Source organism: Protopterus annectens, chromosome 7.part0 (genome assembly GCF_019279795.1).
Source record: "Protopterus annectens isolate FY-2018-M chromosome 7.part0, PAN1.0, whole genome shotgun sequence".
NCBI lineage: Eukaryota > Metazoa > Chordata > Ceratodontiformes > Protopteridae > Protopterus > Protopterus annectens.
In genome coordinates, this window is record NC_056739.1 from 377306420 (window position 1) to 377323557 (window position 17138).

Below are 17138 nucleotides of genomic sequence, written 5' to 3' on the forward strand. Positions count from 1 at the left end.
TACAACTTCTTCTCATACGTATCGTGCGTTACACACCAGTACATGTCGTGGGTTCGACATACCTTTCCAGCCTTTTGTTCTGGGTTCGTCTCTATTCCCTTGTTTCTCCTTCTCTATTCGTGTTAGTTCGGTATGAACATACGGTTTGAATATCCAGGGAGTCTTCCTTATATTCGTCGTCACCTGAGGCATGTGTGTTAATCAGGCCAATAGCTGTTCCTCGGTGTGTACTTATGCGCATATCGGCGGTGATCCCCCTTCCTTTCATTCGTTAAGCGTCGGCACTAGCCCATGGTTCTTTCCTCGTGTGGCCGTTGGTTATTTGCAATACCTTTGTGAGGATGGTATGTATTGTATCATGTTTGTGTGACTGCATCCGCTATGTGTGGTGTCGGGAACATTTCGCTGTGGTGTTAGCCGTGGATTGTGTGTGTTGAGTATGGTATTGTGTTCGACATGTGGGTCCCCGTGTCCTGGCGGCGTCTGTCGATGGCGTTGTGCATTCAGATGTGTTACATAGCTGTTATTTTCCTGTACATAGCGGATGCAGGGATGCATCAGCCGCTGCTAGTGTTTCCCAGGAGCTTGTTGTGGGTATGCCGCTGTCATTCACTGCCTGTATGTGTTTGCTACGGTTTTAGCTGTTATCCCTTTGATATGTGCAATGGGGTATATCTGCGGATGTGGGTGACGGGTACGGGTGTGAGTCTTGCATTTATACATACCAGATATGCTTGTGTGTGTGGTCCATCCCTGCTTGGGCAGCTGCGGGTTACCTGTCTGTTGTTCCGGGAATGTTTGTTTGGTTGATGTCGTCTGCTGTCGGTATCGCCTGCATGTGTGCTTCCTGCACGTATTCCTCCTTCACATCGGTTATATATCTGTGGATGTTCGTCCGTGCCTACTATCCATTGGCATTTTGTCGCTGATAGTTACGGTGAATGTGGTCCTATACTTGGGGCGGCCTGTATGCTACCGGTAGCCTCCTATTCGTGTGCCGCTTGCTTACACACCGCGGTATTTACGGGACCGTAGGTGTTCACGATCGGTGGATAGCACATTCGTATTTTCGCCGTACATGCCTGATGCTGTGTAACGTTGGCGACGGACCGTGTGGAGTCTACCTTATGGCCGCCATACCTACGGTCATGGTTTGTACATGCGTCCTTTGCATCTCCTGTTGGCTATGGCCCTGTGGTACACTTTGGGACATTTCCGCTTTGCATCATTTTACGTCGCCACATGCATAGCCACTGAGGAGATGTCAGTACTACTTTGTGGGTACTGCTGTACATACGCCTATGGTTCCTGTACTGTATGCCTACGCCTGTTATTACACTCCGCCTGTGACATGTCATCTACATACACAGTTTACAGTGGCACACACATTACACACACACAGCGGAACACACGACAACCTCACCTCACACACACACATATTGCCGCCATGGCTGTCAACCTTCTATTTCCAGAGTGAGGAACACACACAGTAGTAATGTGAAACAAATGGGCATAATGTGGAACACATAGTAATGGCATAGTGACAACTTCAGCTAAGTAGGTCATAGGTTGATTGTAATATGCTGATTTACTTACAGTGAAGAACCTTTACTGACTTACTATGAGTACATTCTATTTACCAGGATGTCATTTATATACATTCCTAACAATGGATGTTTGACAGACATTTTCAATGTGGAACTTGGAGGAACTGCGAGGAACATGAACTGTTTTACACCCCAAATGAGGTCGTTCCTCATAATGTCGTACACTTCACTGGTATGCTTTCGCTTTCGCACCGGCGGTTGAACACAATACCTCGTTGGCGCGCCGGTGGCGGCGTGTATCTCCGCACTCATATCCTATGGATATGACACGCACATATCTAGGGTTGCCACCTTTTCAAATACACAAAGTGGGACATTGTCTGTGGAAACGTCAGATTCTGCATGCAAACACATACCCACGGCCAGTACAAAGGACAGCAATTCACTTTTTTGACAGGATACAAACCTGTAGCATTACAGTTGCTTATTCTGTTTATTATCATATTTAGATGTTTCTTCTACAAAATCACTTGTTTTATGCGACTAATATAGAAATTATGGGAAATAGTTTTGTCCTACAATCTCAGGACATTTGCCATTTTGTCAATGTTTTTGCAGGACACAACTGCCCAAAGGGGGACTGTCCCTCACAACGTGGGACAGGTGGTAACCCTACTCATATCCCGTTACTGTACCGTGGACTGGTGACCATCCCGACACGCGGATATGTATTGATGCAGGTTAACATTTCCATGGCTGGAGTTACCTGCCCTGCCCACCCTCCAGGATGATCGGGTTGTCGGTCACTATGTTTACTATGTGGTGATTTCGCGTCTTACTTATCTGTGAACTTGCATCCCTGGGTTCCATATTACCCTGTTGTACTTTATATCTGTGTATGCGTACATATATTTCTACATGTGTACTGATGTGTATTTCCGTATCTGTGTATGCACATGAGTACATATGTGGTCGACTTGCGGCGATAGTGGCAGCATACGGCTACGCCGTGTGCTGTAGAACCGGCGTGCGTTGAGGTGTTGGCGTTCCATGCTCTGCTGGCTATTGGGTGTGCGGTGTTTGGGCGGTGCCTTTGTTGGAGTCACACATACGTCCGCATACGGTACACATTACGGGTGGACACGTTTGTGTGGCGTCCATTTTACTGTGTGTGCAGGTCAGGAGGTGTCAGTCCATGGGGCCTACACTGTCAACGTATGTGCTATCCGACCCCTCTTTGCCAGGGCGTAGGCATATTGGGTACGCCTCTGTCTACCTACTGGGGCTGGCTCAGTGTGTCCATGGCGCTGAACGCCCTGTGCCTGTGCTTGCCCTGGCAGTTGTGGCGGGCTTGGTGGCCCTCCGGCATTATGTCCCTGCAGCAGCTGTTTCCGCAGAATCATATTGTGTAGCATACAACATACTATGAATATGTGGGCACTTGTGCCTGGAGAGTACTGCAAGGCTCCACCAGATGTATCCAAGCACCGGAACCGTGATTTCAACATCCCGAACACATGCTCTATGATTATTCTAGTTTGTGCGTGTGCCTCATTATGGCGTTCTTGCATGTGTGTGTGTGCATTCCTGATGGGTGTCATCAACCACAGCTCCAGTGCGTAGCCAGCATCCCCCACAAGGTGACCTTGTATGATGTCCCCCCTGGCGAATACCTGATACAGCTGTGAGGCATGCCAGATATGGGAGTCGTGGTAGCTTCCAGGGCTGCCAGCACACACATCCATAATAATGCCCTGCGCATTGCACACGACCTGGCAATTGATGGAGGGGTATCCCTTGCGGTTTATGTAGCGTCTACCCTGCTCCCCGGGTGGTGACTTAATTTCTATGTGCGTACAGTCTATCGCACCCAGGACCTCCGGGTATTGTGCCACACGGTGGAAGCGGCGCATATTGCTAGCCAACTCCTCCTGAGATGTGGGGTAATTTATGTGCTCATAGGCATGTGGTAACATGGCATCCAGGAACTGGTGTAGTACCCTGGATGCTGATGCCTGTGAGATACCCATTATGTCCCCGGTTGGCCTTTGAAAGGTACCCGTAGCCAGTATTCGCAAGCTCACACATACCTTTGTGTCCACTGGGATGGGCTCCCCTCTGTTGTCTCTTGTTCTCAGGCGCGGCCGGCACAGCTCCACTATTTGCTGTAACGTGTCCCTGTCCACCCTGTAGCGCTCTACTATCTCCAGGTCTCGCAGCCCCTGGTAGGTCACCCTTGGTCTGAACACTCTCCTTCTCCTGTGAGGCCTACGGTCGTTGTCGGCACCACCTTCCACAACTCCTTCTGTCTCTGCCACATACCTATGCATCACGGCCGCGGCGGCACCCAGCATATACATATTAAAAGTTCCCCGTCTGTTTACACCCTACGGTGCGGCGTTTGGGAAATCGCGCTGTGTGTTGTGTGCATTCACATTTAATACTGTTGTGCTGTATACCCGGTGATGTCATTGGGTGTGTCTGTGCGGCCGTATCCACGGATTATTTCCGTGGTTTTACGCTTGCAGCTGCAATGGTACTGCCTGTAGTGTTACATTACAGTTGCCTGCATTGCCTTCGCCTGGCATCTTACATTACTGCATCCTGCAGGCACATGGCATATGATGCATTTTATCTGCAGCCGCAGTTATGCTACCTCTGTACTTGGCTGTGCTATTTCGGTTCTTTGCTCTTTGCTCTTTGCATTTCTACTACATCCCCTACTATCTTTGCACTCATATGCCTCCCCTTTCCCGTTATGCAGGAGTCTGCATGCAGAGTTATCAGCTGCCGGCGTTTGCCCTTCCTGCATTGATTGGTGTTAATTGCTCGTTACGGATCCATTTACACTGCTTCCGCATTTCCTCGTATTCTCCGCATTACCTTCCTATATCCCTGGTTGTTGCCGGTGAGGCCGTCACATGACTGGTTTAGGGAACGTAGTCATCCTCGTGCACATGCATTTGTACGCGCATTCTGTACTCTCAGCGCATCTATTTCCTAACACGCCAGTCCTGATGCTGTGATGTGCATTGTACAGCCCAGATTTGCTGACCTCCAATATCCTTCCTCCTACAGTGGCACACCCCTCTGTGGTTGACATGTATCTCGTGTAGGCCACTCCTCGGTGTAGTACTGCTACACCGTTTGCTCCATCCTTACGCCGGCGCCGTTTTTGCGATTCACTATTATCTGCCTCATTTGCATGGAATTGACTACTAATACATGGTTACGGCGCGGGACACCGCCACCACTCCTTGACAACCATTGCGCTGGGGTTGCAGCTTTACATACATACTATGGTGTGTGGTGGCTGTGCAGCTGATTTGTGTTCTACTGCTCTTTTAGGACATTGTCATATTATTTCATTGCTTTACAACTTCTGTGCACATATCCCGGGGGTCTGCTGTTCTTTCTACATACGTGCCATTTATGTCATTTTTTACATTTTGTGCATATTTTCTTTGGACATTCTCGGTGCCTTTCCATATTGGCATATTGCACCTATATGATACCTGACTTTGACAGCCTTCCGTTACTCCTCCGGTATGTTTGGGTAAATGTAAACCGTTTTTTTTTTGGTTTACATTGCCGTGCTCTACGCTTACTTGCGCCACCGTGGATCGCTATTTGCCCTCATTTGCATGGTGCAATACCGCACACAGTGTGTTTTGCATACCTACGCTTGGGGCGGGACGGTCCGCGCGCCGGTAGTGCACGTGGAATTCATTCATACCTGGATCGCTAAGCAGCCATATTTGGCGTTATAACGCCGACGCTATGCTGGCGCCTGGCGCAAGGTTCATGAATCCCGGGGATTGTTTATAGAGGTATTACTTCACATCTCTAATATAATCTATCTGCTGATTTTAGCCACCCAGTTTCATCAGGTACATTACATAAATGTCTCAAAATGCTGCTTCTGTCAAAGAAATATTGAAGGTTAATCTCATTGCAATTTTTGGTTCCTTTTGCAACATCAGCTGACACTAACTTTTGGTGTCTGATAATGCCCTTCTCTCCATCTCAGCACTTACTGCTTTCTTACTGCATCTCTTAAATGTAGTTTGTTGATTCAGATTTCTTGTTATCAAACTGCCTATATCTATGGCTGCCATAAAATGTGAAGAGCCCTGCTTTATAGTTGAACAAACATTTTCATTACATGCAGTCCTGAAACAAAAATCTGAAAGCAATCAAAATCCCAATGTGGTATATCTCAAAAACAGAAATGCCATTTCTGTATTACTTGCAGGCTAAATACATCCATTTTCAGTGGAGGCCGAGAGAAAAAGCTCCACTATCTACTACATGATAATAACAGTAAATAATCAAATCTATATCTATGGCTGCCATAAAATGTGACATATGCTATAGCTTTCATTCAGAAGATGCACACAATGTTTGACTCTGGAATTGGAGTAGCTAACCATAACAGATATCTATGACAAGCAAGGCTGAACCCATGTTTCTAATTAATAAACTGAACTGGTACAGTAATTTGTATGAAAAAAATGCTTTTTGGATAGGAAAAAAGGTTTTAAGTGCCAGGTGAGAGGTAAGACATGAAATTAATTTTGGAATCCCCTTCCAATTACAAAAAGAGTTACCTGGGTTGGTGAAGCTGTATAATATTAACTTCAGAACCTAAGCACCTCCCCATGTAATGGCAGCACAAGTGGTAAGAGTGAAACCATACCCTACTGTACCATCTTCATATTGGCAGACATCAGTTTTCATTCATGATTATAAGCTATTTATTACAGATTTGTCAAAGTGGGTAGATAGAGTAATGTTAAAATCAAGAGATAGTGATCAATGTGTTTTTTTATTGATGACGAATGTAAGATATTATTTTCTAGATGATCAAGTTGTTTAGGGTAACACAACAGTCACAGGAACTTTGTGTTGTGTTGAGTATTGGTGTAGGGAAGGACTTCAGTAAGGACATATTTTATAATTTGATGCAGAATTTATTGGACTTTATTTTTTCTTTAGAATGTATGGAGATGTTAGTGCTTTGTTTTCAGAACCAACAGCTACAGTCAAAATACATGTGGGTGTTTAATTTTGAGAATATTAGTGAAACTGGACAAGGGTACCCAATGTTACTCAACAAGTTTTTCTTTGCATCTCGAAAAATGTGCTATACTAGTTACAAAATAAGACCTAACTAGCTAGAAAACAATTGAGGATGAATTCAAAATGTCATTGTGTACAAATGTATTGGCATATTTGCCAAACTACTTAGGATATTGGTAAGATACTTCAGATGTTGGATGATGTTTGATAGGGTATGTGGCTGTGAGGTGAGTAAAACAAAAAAAAAAAAAAAAAAACAAGAGCAGTGGTGACATATTATGGATATTGTTATTGGATACCTATATTAAATATTTTAGAATTTGATTGGGTAACCCCCCCCCCAGAAAAGAATATTGCTAAAATATATAGTGGTGCTGTGGTAGCGTTGTCATCTCACAGCAAGACGTTGTCACGTTAGATTCTCAGCTAGAGCGTCTTCTGCGTGGAGGCATGCGTGAATGGGTGTGCCTTCGTCGAAGGTTGTGCGTCAGGGCTGGTAACTCAGCACGTAAAAATCCACTATCAAACATTAGTGGACCGGAGTTCCGCTGTGGTGACCCCTAACCAGGATAAGCCGAAAAACAAAATAGCAACATATAAAAATCTGAAGAATATGTTAAAGATGAATTTTTGAAGATAGGAAATTATAGGTTTAGCACTGGTTCAGGGGGAGTAAACAATAAATTAATTTTTTATATGTGTTTTATGACGTTGCATGTATTTTCAGCCATTCCATTGGAGCTGGATAAGGATCTCCTTAACTCTAAGGAATATGAGCTGTGATTATATCTGACAAAACAATAAATCTTGAGTACCTTGGGCTAAGTTAATACTGCTAAAAGAACTAGGTAATAAAATGTACTAGATCCAGGTTTGCATTATGCTGTGATGTATTAAACTATAGTGCTATGTGAAAAAAACAATCAGTGAAGCAGTTGAGGAAGGAGTTGAAACTTTTGACATTTGCCTTTTGCACACTTTATCAAGGAAGCATAGCATAGAGTGACCATATGGAAGAAATGAGCTACAAGTCTTTTGCTTAATTGATTCAGTAGACGAGGTTAAATTACCTGTTACCTACAGGTGAAAAAAACTACCAATTCCTCATCACGGACTCTCCAATAAGTGTACAAGCACCTCTAAATAAACAAATATTTTCTTCCATATGCGAACAGCAAAAACAAACAGCAGCATGAAACACCAATAAATGACAAACAAAAAAGAATAAATGAAACCAGGTTAAGCACTTTCACCCACTGATATGGTGGGCTTCATCAGAACATCATCATAGTACTGAATCTCGCGTTATATTTTAAATTAGGCGCCAAAAAAAACGGATACAAGTGAATACAAAATAAACAAAAAGTAAGTAGAACTATGTAACCGCTACTGGTGACATGCCTCTTAAAGCTGTAACAAGCACCAACAATGTGTCTTACATATAACCCTACATATAAATCTTCATTTACGTCCATCTAATACTACTTGTCTAATAATATCAACAATAACACATAAACCTCTGCATAAAAAGTGTTGTACAAATATTACTATCTTATAAGAAAAGAAAAAAGCAAGCTTAAAAAATCAGAAAAAATCTCTTATTAAATGTCAAAAAAATCTCTTATTAAATACTATTGTATATTATAGGTTCATAGGGTCATAGGTTCATAGGTTGGTACTAGGCTATCAGCCCTAGGGCCTATACAAGCCTAGCCATAACAATTCCCTGGCTATTTCTTCCCATATTATTTACTTTCCTGGACCCCTGTCTAGCAGGGTGACTGACGTGATCCCCGGGGTGAATTTCCTTTCTCCCATCCAATCGTCAAGGTTCCTCTTGAAGAGGTCCAAAGAGGCACTCTGCTTGACATGTATGGGCAATCTATTCCAGAGTCTGGGGAGTCTCTGGGTCAGGAACCTATCCCTCCAGCATGTTTTGTTTATTGTGATGACAAGGTTTAGAACCCTGGAGTGTGTAGCTCTGAGGGATTGGGATTTCTTTAAGTGTAGCATGTCCAACAGCTCTGGGTTTGACATGGCCTCGTATGTTAAGCAGAGATCGCCTCTGAGTAGACGATATGCGACAGAGTATAGCTGGAGTTTTTTAAGGCGGTCAGCATAGGGCATCTGCTTTAGGCCTGTGATTCTTTTAGTGAGGTATTTCTGAGGCCTTTCCAGTTGTTGCAGATGTCCTGAAAGGTACATAACAAATGAGGCGTTGTATTCTATAATGGGTCTAAAAATAGTAGTCAAATCTATCCGTATAAAATAAAAGGTATAATGTTGTGTACCTTACAACTAAATATTGTATACCTATAAATTTTACATAATAAAACATGTCTAATGTAAACTATCTAATAAATATTTTGAATAAATACATCTATCTAAAAGCAAAACATAACTAAAATACCTAAAATGTACAAACAGAAACAGAAGCTAGTAACCCTCCCATGCATGTCCTAATGTATTCTTTGTAAGTACATGCATTCCTGTTAGTATAATCAACACATGTTTAATTACTTTCAAGAATGGGTTTGCATGAAATGTATTCAATGAGTCCTGGTGATGTGCTGGCATCTAGATAAAGTTGCCACCAAACCTCCTTGAAACTCAATAAGGATTTAAAATCACCACCTCTTGGGTCCACTAAAATAAAATCCAAAATGGCAAATTGAAACTTATGTCTTTCACCCATCCTTTCTATATGGCTATATAAGGCATTCGTCAGATGTTTCTTCTTAATACTATAGATGTGATCATATGTACGCTGTCTGAGACATCGCTCTGTTTTGCCTATATAAAAACTAATACAGTCACAGTATTTGGCCAAATAAATGAGCATTTTCGTTCTAATATTCCCATATTTAAACTTAACTAATGAATGTGATTCATTCTGGATGACCAATTTCTTTTCTTCTAATATGTACTTGCATTGATTACAAGTTCCACATTTGAATGTATGGGAAGAATTATCTGACCTTTTATTTCCACTCACCATCCTAGGAACTAATAAGTTCTTTATGTTCCTACCCATTTTATAAACTATCCTTGGATTATTCCCCATTACTTCCACTAACTTAAAATCATGAAAAATCAAATACCAGAATTTGTTTATAATTGTAACTATCTTATCAACAACAGGACAATGTAATAATATTAAAGATCTTTGATGGCAAGTTGTCACATGTTCTTACTTCTTGCCCAATTCCATCAAATGTTTGGTCTCAAATCCTGTTCCTAATAGTGGTTTAAATTTGTTGCTTTGTTCTAATAATACATATTGTCCTATTTCTGTTAGTGTTTTTAAAGGATAGCCTCTCTCTAAAAATAGATTGGTAATAAATTATATTTCCTCGACCAGTACCTTTTCATCTAAAGTCATACGGGCACTCTGTATAATCTGCCCTTTGTAGATGTTATGCTTCATGTTAAAGGGATGACAACTGCTATACTCCAAATAGTCATTAGTAAAGGTCTTCTTTCTGTACATCCTAGATTGAAATTGGCCATCCTGCTTGTAAATGAAGGTATCCAAATACGCTATACCTTTAGTATTATAAGCATATGTAAATTTTAGATATTCACTCGTAGTGTTTAAAAATTGTAAAAATATGGCTAGTTTTTCTTCACTATCATCCCATAAGATATAAATGTCATCCAGAAATCTCGAATAATATTTCACACTCTTAAAAAATTCACAAGGAAATGAGGTAGACTGCTCCCAATCCAGCATGACCAAGTTGGCAAAGATGGGAGCACAAGCTGCTCCCATAGCTACCCCTCTGTTCTACTTAAAGTGCTCGCACTCAAAAAATATAAAGTTATTGTCCAAAACAATTGACATCATTTCAACTATGAGGCATATTTCTTCCCAACTATAATCAGTGTGTTTCATGATACTGTTGCAGAATGCCTCTAGTCCAGCCTGCTTAGGTATACATGAAAAAAGATCTATAACATCAGTAGTGACAAATAGAATACCTTCCTTCCAGGCACCAGTAGGATATGTACCTAAAAATTCCCACGAATCTTTAACCATGTGAGGTATGCCACTATATATATGTTTTAATTGTACATCCATAAACTTTCCCATGGGAAATGTTTTGGATTTACTACCTGATATAATCGGGCGAAAGGGTGGATCTGTGGTGTCTTTGTGTATTTTTGGTATGCCAACTATAGTAGCTAATCTAGGATACTTAACTTTCAAAAATTTGCCAGTCTCACTATTAATTCTATCTTCAATATGGAATTCCTCTATGTAAGAATCTATCCGTCGATAGGCTATATTGATTTCATTGATAGAGATGTTTTCGTAATTACCTGAATAGTATAATATATCATACATTTTCTTGGAATATTTAATATTATCATATATTACAATACCACCCCCCTTATCAGGTTTCATCACCCTTATGTTGGTGTCATCCTGCAATGCCTTTAGTGTCTTCCTTTCTACTTCAGTTAAATTACAAATCTTTTCTTTATTCATAATATGAGATGCCTGATAAAGCTCTCTAATTACAATTCTCTCATAGTTGTCCACCATAGGATGACTCAGTGGTATAAATGTGCTCCTTTCCTTGAAAATACTATCTCTATTCCCATTGTTGGTATCTAATGAATGCTCGGTATTGATTTTGTCTTGAAAAAATACCTCTAAATTCATCTTCCTGGTGAATTTCTTGAGTTCACACAAGCAATCTACCACATCAAAGTGTGGGTTGGGAATGTATTTCATGCCCTTGGCCAATAAGTTGAAATGTGTCTTGTGAATGTCTAAACTAGAAAAATTATAAATATTAAAATTATTAAATGTATGTGTATTGTCTACTACCACTATATCTCCAGCTTCCTTTGTCTGGGTCTTGCTGGTGACCAATGTTGCTGTTGGAATCTGTTGCTGTAGGTTTGTCCTTGCCTGATAATGGCCCTCTGAAAATGGGAATCCCTAGTATAGTGATTCCTATCCTGTAACAAAATCATGTGTATACTTATGATCAATTATTTTTTCATCAGTACTAAAACTTCCTTCTTTTTGTTTGTACCAGTCATAAACTGTACCTTTCTTATACTGTTCTAAATCTCTTAATAATTTCTTGTGTTTCCTTACACAAATATTTTGACCCCATTTTTCAGCTAAATTATATTGCTTCCTATATAATCTTTCCCATTCAGAAAATAATAAATCATTTGTTATTTTGGTATTTAATGCTTCTGTTTCCTGTACAAGTTGACATAATTTCTCATCATTATATTTTATGAGCATTCTCATAAAATTAAAACCACATTGGTTAAAAAATGCATTAAATTCAGTAATACTTTTATCAGTTAAAACAATGCCCATCAGAATTTTAAAAAATCTCAGTCCCATTGGAACAATTTTCATATTAATGCATTTTTGCAAATATGCATTGTCAGCTTTAATTCCATTGATGTTTTTAAGTTTTTTGCCTAGAGAAAAAAAGCACGCCTTTAAGACTCCCCATGTCTTCAGAAGTTTTTGGGCCCTCAGATTGACTGAAGGTCACTTTATCAAAATTGTAATCATTAGTCAAAAAATTATTAAACTGTTTTTCTCTACTAGGCATTTCAACTATGTCAGAGTGAATGACATTGTGACTAGTAGACAGAACAGTACCTTTACTATGTTGTGAATAACTATTGGTAACAGAAGAATACGTTTTTAAAGGTAAAGCTCGCTTTGGTTTGGTACCTGTACGTCTCACTTCATCCTCAACATCATAAATAGAGAAATTTATGGTGAAGTCAGTGATGTTTAACCTGCTGCTGTTTAACAGCTCTATAATATCCAATCCTTGAGCTGTCTCCTTGGGACTACATGTCAAATGTGCCTCCTGTCCATTTGGTAAAGATGAACTGCTGTTGGTGGTATTACATCTACCATTGGACATCAGGACCATTTGTCCCCCTGGACTATTGGAAACGACAGTAGTAGTCCATCCCTCTGGATGGAACCCTTCCGATGTATGATAGTTTTTGTTGTTTGATACACAATTGGGTCTACCCATGGATTCACTCTCTGTTGTGCCAGGTGGTTTGTTCACAAACCCGGTAGTTCGCATGCTATCGAAAAGCACAAACAACTTGCCAGTATCATTTTTCAGCGATGAAAATTCATCTCTTAATTTAGACAGCTCATTCGTGTCCTCAGCTGTAACATCGGGTGAACTGACACTGGATATGTCCATGACTGCAAAACAACGGAAAAAATAGAAATGCGAAAAAAACTACCAATTCCTCATTACGGACTCTCCAATAAGCGTGCAAGCACCTCTAAATAAACAAATATTTTATTCCATATGCAAACAGCAAAAACGAACAGCAGCACGAAACACCAATAAATGACAAACAAAAAAGAATAAATTAAACCAGGTTAAGTGCTTCCACCCACTCGTATAGTGGGCTTCATCAGATCATCATCATAGTGCTGAATCTCGCATTATATTTTAAATTAGGTGCCAAAAAAAAACAGATACAAGTGAATACAAAATAAATACGAAGTAAGTAGAACTATGTAACTGCTACTGGTGACACGCCTCTTAAAACTGTAACAAGCACCAACAATGTGTCTTACATATAACCCTACATATAAATCTTCCTTTACGTCCATCTAATACTACTTGTCTAATAATATCAACAATAACACATAAACCTCTGCATAAAAAGTGTTGTGTAAATATTGCTATCTTAAAAGAAAAGAAAAAAAGCAAGCTCAAAAAATCAGAAAAAAATCTCTTATTAAATATCAAAAAAAAATCTCTTATTAAATGCTATTGTATACTATAATAGTCAAATCTATCTGTATAAACTAAAAGGTATAATGTTGTTAACCTTAGAACTAAATATTGTATACCTATAAATTTTACATAATAAAATGTGTCTAATGTAAACTATCTAATAAATACTTTGAATGAATACATCTATCTAAAAGCAAAACATAACTAAAATACCTAAAATGTACAAACAGAAACAGAAGCTGGTAACCCCCATGCATGTCCTAATGTATTCTTTGTAAGGGCATGCTTTCCTGTTAGTATAATCAACACATGTTTAATTACTTTCAAGAATGGATTTGCATGAAATGTATTCATTGAGTCCTGGTGTTATGCTGGCATCTAGATAAAGTTGCCACTAAACCTCCTTGAAACTCAATAAGGATTTAAAATCACCACCTCTTGGGTCCACTACAATAATATCCAAAATGGCAAATTGAAACTTATGTCTTTCACCCATCCTTTCTATATGCCTGTATAAGGCATTTGTCAGATCTTTCTTCTTAATACTATAGATGTGATCATATATACGCTGTCTGAGACATCGATCTGTTTTGTCTATTTAAAAACTAGTACATTCACAACATTTGGCCAAATAAATGAGCATTTTTGTTCTACAATTCTCATATTTAAACTTAACTAATGAATGTGATTCATTCTGGATGACCAATTTCTTTTCTTCTAATATGTACTTGCATTGATTACAAGTTCCACATTTGAATGTATGGGATGAATTAGTTGACCTTTTATTTACACTCACTATCCTAGGAACTAATAAGTTCTTTATGTTCCTACCCATTTTATAAACTATCCTTGGCTTATTCCCCATTACTTCCACTAACTTAGAATCATGGGAAATCAAATACCAGAATTTGTTTATAATTGTAACTATCTTATCAACAACAGGACTATATAATAATATTAAAGATCTTTGATGGCAAGTTGTCACATGTTCATACTTCTTGCCCAATTACAGGTGAAAGCAGGTTCAGAATATCTGAAGATAGGGACCTACAGCACTGGGAGGTAAAAAATTGAAAACAATATTTTCAGATTGATAGAAATGGAATATAGCTCAGAATACTTAGCACATATATTAAAACACACAAATCATCATAACAAAACATCACCACAAATCCTATGACAAAAAAATACAGGATTCTTGCTTTAAAAGTTGTAGGTCAGTAGGGCATATAAGACACCTGAGGAGTTTAGTGTACAAATAGTGGGTAAGGCAGGGAAAGGGTGGAGTCAATGGTTTAAGTTAAGATTGATAAGAATATATGGAAGATTACTTGGTTTATACCTATACATATGACTAAATCACATTGTTTTACAATATTTGCATGATAATGTCACCACAAATAATTTGTATTCTACAAAAGTGGTGGAGAATATTTCGAAATGGAAACAGGACAGCCCCTTTTCTTAAACATACTCAGCACATAGTCAACTTCAGTTAAAAAAATCTGATTCTTTGGTGACCATCATTGCTGCCCTAACTAACTGCCCTTTGACCACAGATCTTTTTTGGTGATATGGGTGGCAGCTAGAAAAATCCAAATAGGAACTGGAAAAGGTGGGTTTCCTGAAAATTTTGGTGAATGTATGCTTTTGTTATCAAGAAATAAATCAATATCCAAATAATTAATTCTCACACTGCTAAAAGAATAAGTAAACTGCAACAATTCAGTGGTGTTATTGATATAAGAGAAAAATTCCATTAGTGCCTTTTCACTACCAGTCCATATTAAAAACAAGTCATCCAGGTATCTTGTATAATATTTGATATGAGTTATACAAGCATTACCAAAAATAAATTCTGACTCCCAATGGGCCATAACCAAATTGGCATGTGGAGGTCTAAGGTGCTCCCATAGCAATCCCTACCATCTGTCAAAAAATTGACCCTCAAAATAAATAAAATTGTTGGTTAATATAATTTCCATAAGAGTTGTCAATAAATTAATACAGTCTTGACTAAAGATCCTAGTATTAATTAAATGTGTTTCTAACCAACTTAAACCAATTTCATAAGGGATGACAGAAAAAAGGTTTTTTACATCAATGGTGACTAGTAACACATTAGAAGAAATCTCAAGCTGATTAAGATGTTTCAAAAAGTCCCAAGAATCTTTACATATATAATTGTCATTTTTGAGATTCTGTTTAAGATAAAAATCCACAAGTTGCACCATAAAAAAGTTTTAGATCTTTTACCATCTATGATGGGCCTTAAAGGTGGGTGGCTTAAATCCTTGTGGATTTTAGAAATCCCCAAAATACTCACTATTACTGAGAAATCGTTTCTTAAAAACTCAAAATCACTCAATGTAATTTGCCCTTGGAATAACATGTCACTTAATAAGGTATCAATTTTTGTAAAAGTGATATTTATCTCATTAATTGAAACTTCTAGATAGGTTCCATCTGTCAGTACTTCAATCATGTTATTCCTACAATTGTCTACATCCATAATCACCATACCATTGCCCTTATTGGGTTTCATAACTCAAATGTTACAATCATTAGTAATGTCACCTAAAAGTTTCCTTTCTTCTAACGTTAAATTGTCATCAGCACCTGACAAGTTGTCTTTAATAATTTGCCTAAAATCCAATTCAAATGCTCTGTCAAAGACACTAATTAAATTATGAGTATGTGGATTAAATGTGCTTGTTTTTTTTTAAATATTGACAGTGGCAGAATCCACAGGTTCATTAGTATTAAACCAAATCTTAAATGTATCTTCCTACTATACAATTTTAAATCAAGCAACACTTCTTCAATACATGCTGCTCTAGCAGGTACAAAGCTAAAGCCCATAGATAGAACATCCACATGTGCACTAGTGATGTGTTTGCAAGAAAAGTTGAAAACTTTAAAATCACCAACACTGTTTAAAATAATCTCAGCTTGCTCTGTTTGCAGGTCAGAAAGTTCACTTTCATTGTGCATGACCCTCTCACCAAAAGTATTAGAATTAAAACCAGGTGAAAAGTTAAAAAACTCACTTGTTATATCTCCATTTTGTCTTACCACATAAGGTTCAGGTCTCAGTATTTCTTCTTTTTCCAATTTAAGTTCACTCACTTTGGACGAGCCACCTGTGCTGTATAATCCCAATTTGGCCCATCACTGGGCTGGCTCCTATAAAAAATGCATTATTAATGTTGTTTTTGTTCCTAATACATTCTGACCTCCTTGGCTCCTCAGTACCTGAAGTGGAAAGGTGTTTGTGTTCATTACGCACCTCCCTTTCATCCCACTGGGTTGACGAGCTAGTTAGCAGTACATTTCAAACATTCTGATTGGTTAAAGCTTCCTGGTTGTCAAGGGAACAGATCCTTACAGGATATGCTGATTCCCTAGCATATCCTTGTATATCTCGATTGATTTTTTTTTTCATTTTATGTGAAAAAATGTCTCTACAAGTCTTTTCAACTTTGGAAACAATGTTGTCAAAGTTCATTTTGTAATAATCAAATAGTAAGTCACTTCTGATACTAGAATTTAATGCTTCAAGCAATTTGTTAACTTCATGTATAAGTGTGCCATTAAGCTTTATCATAAGCTTCATCATTTCTATGCCAGCATTGTCAAAGATAGCATGCAGTTGCCTATAAAAATCTGTCCCAAAAGAATTACCATTAGGATAGTACCACAGTCTAAGTAACTTAGGGACTTCTTTAGAATCAATATTACACTGTAG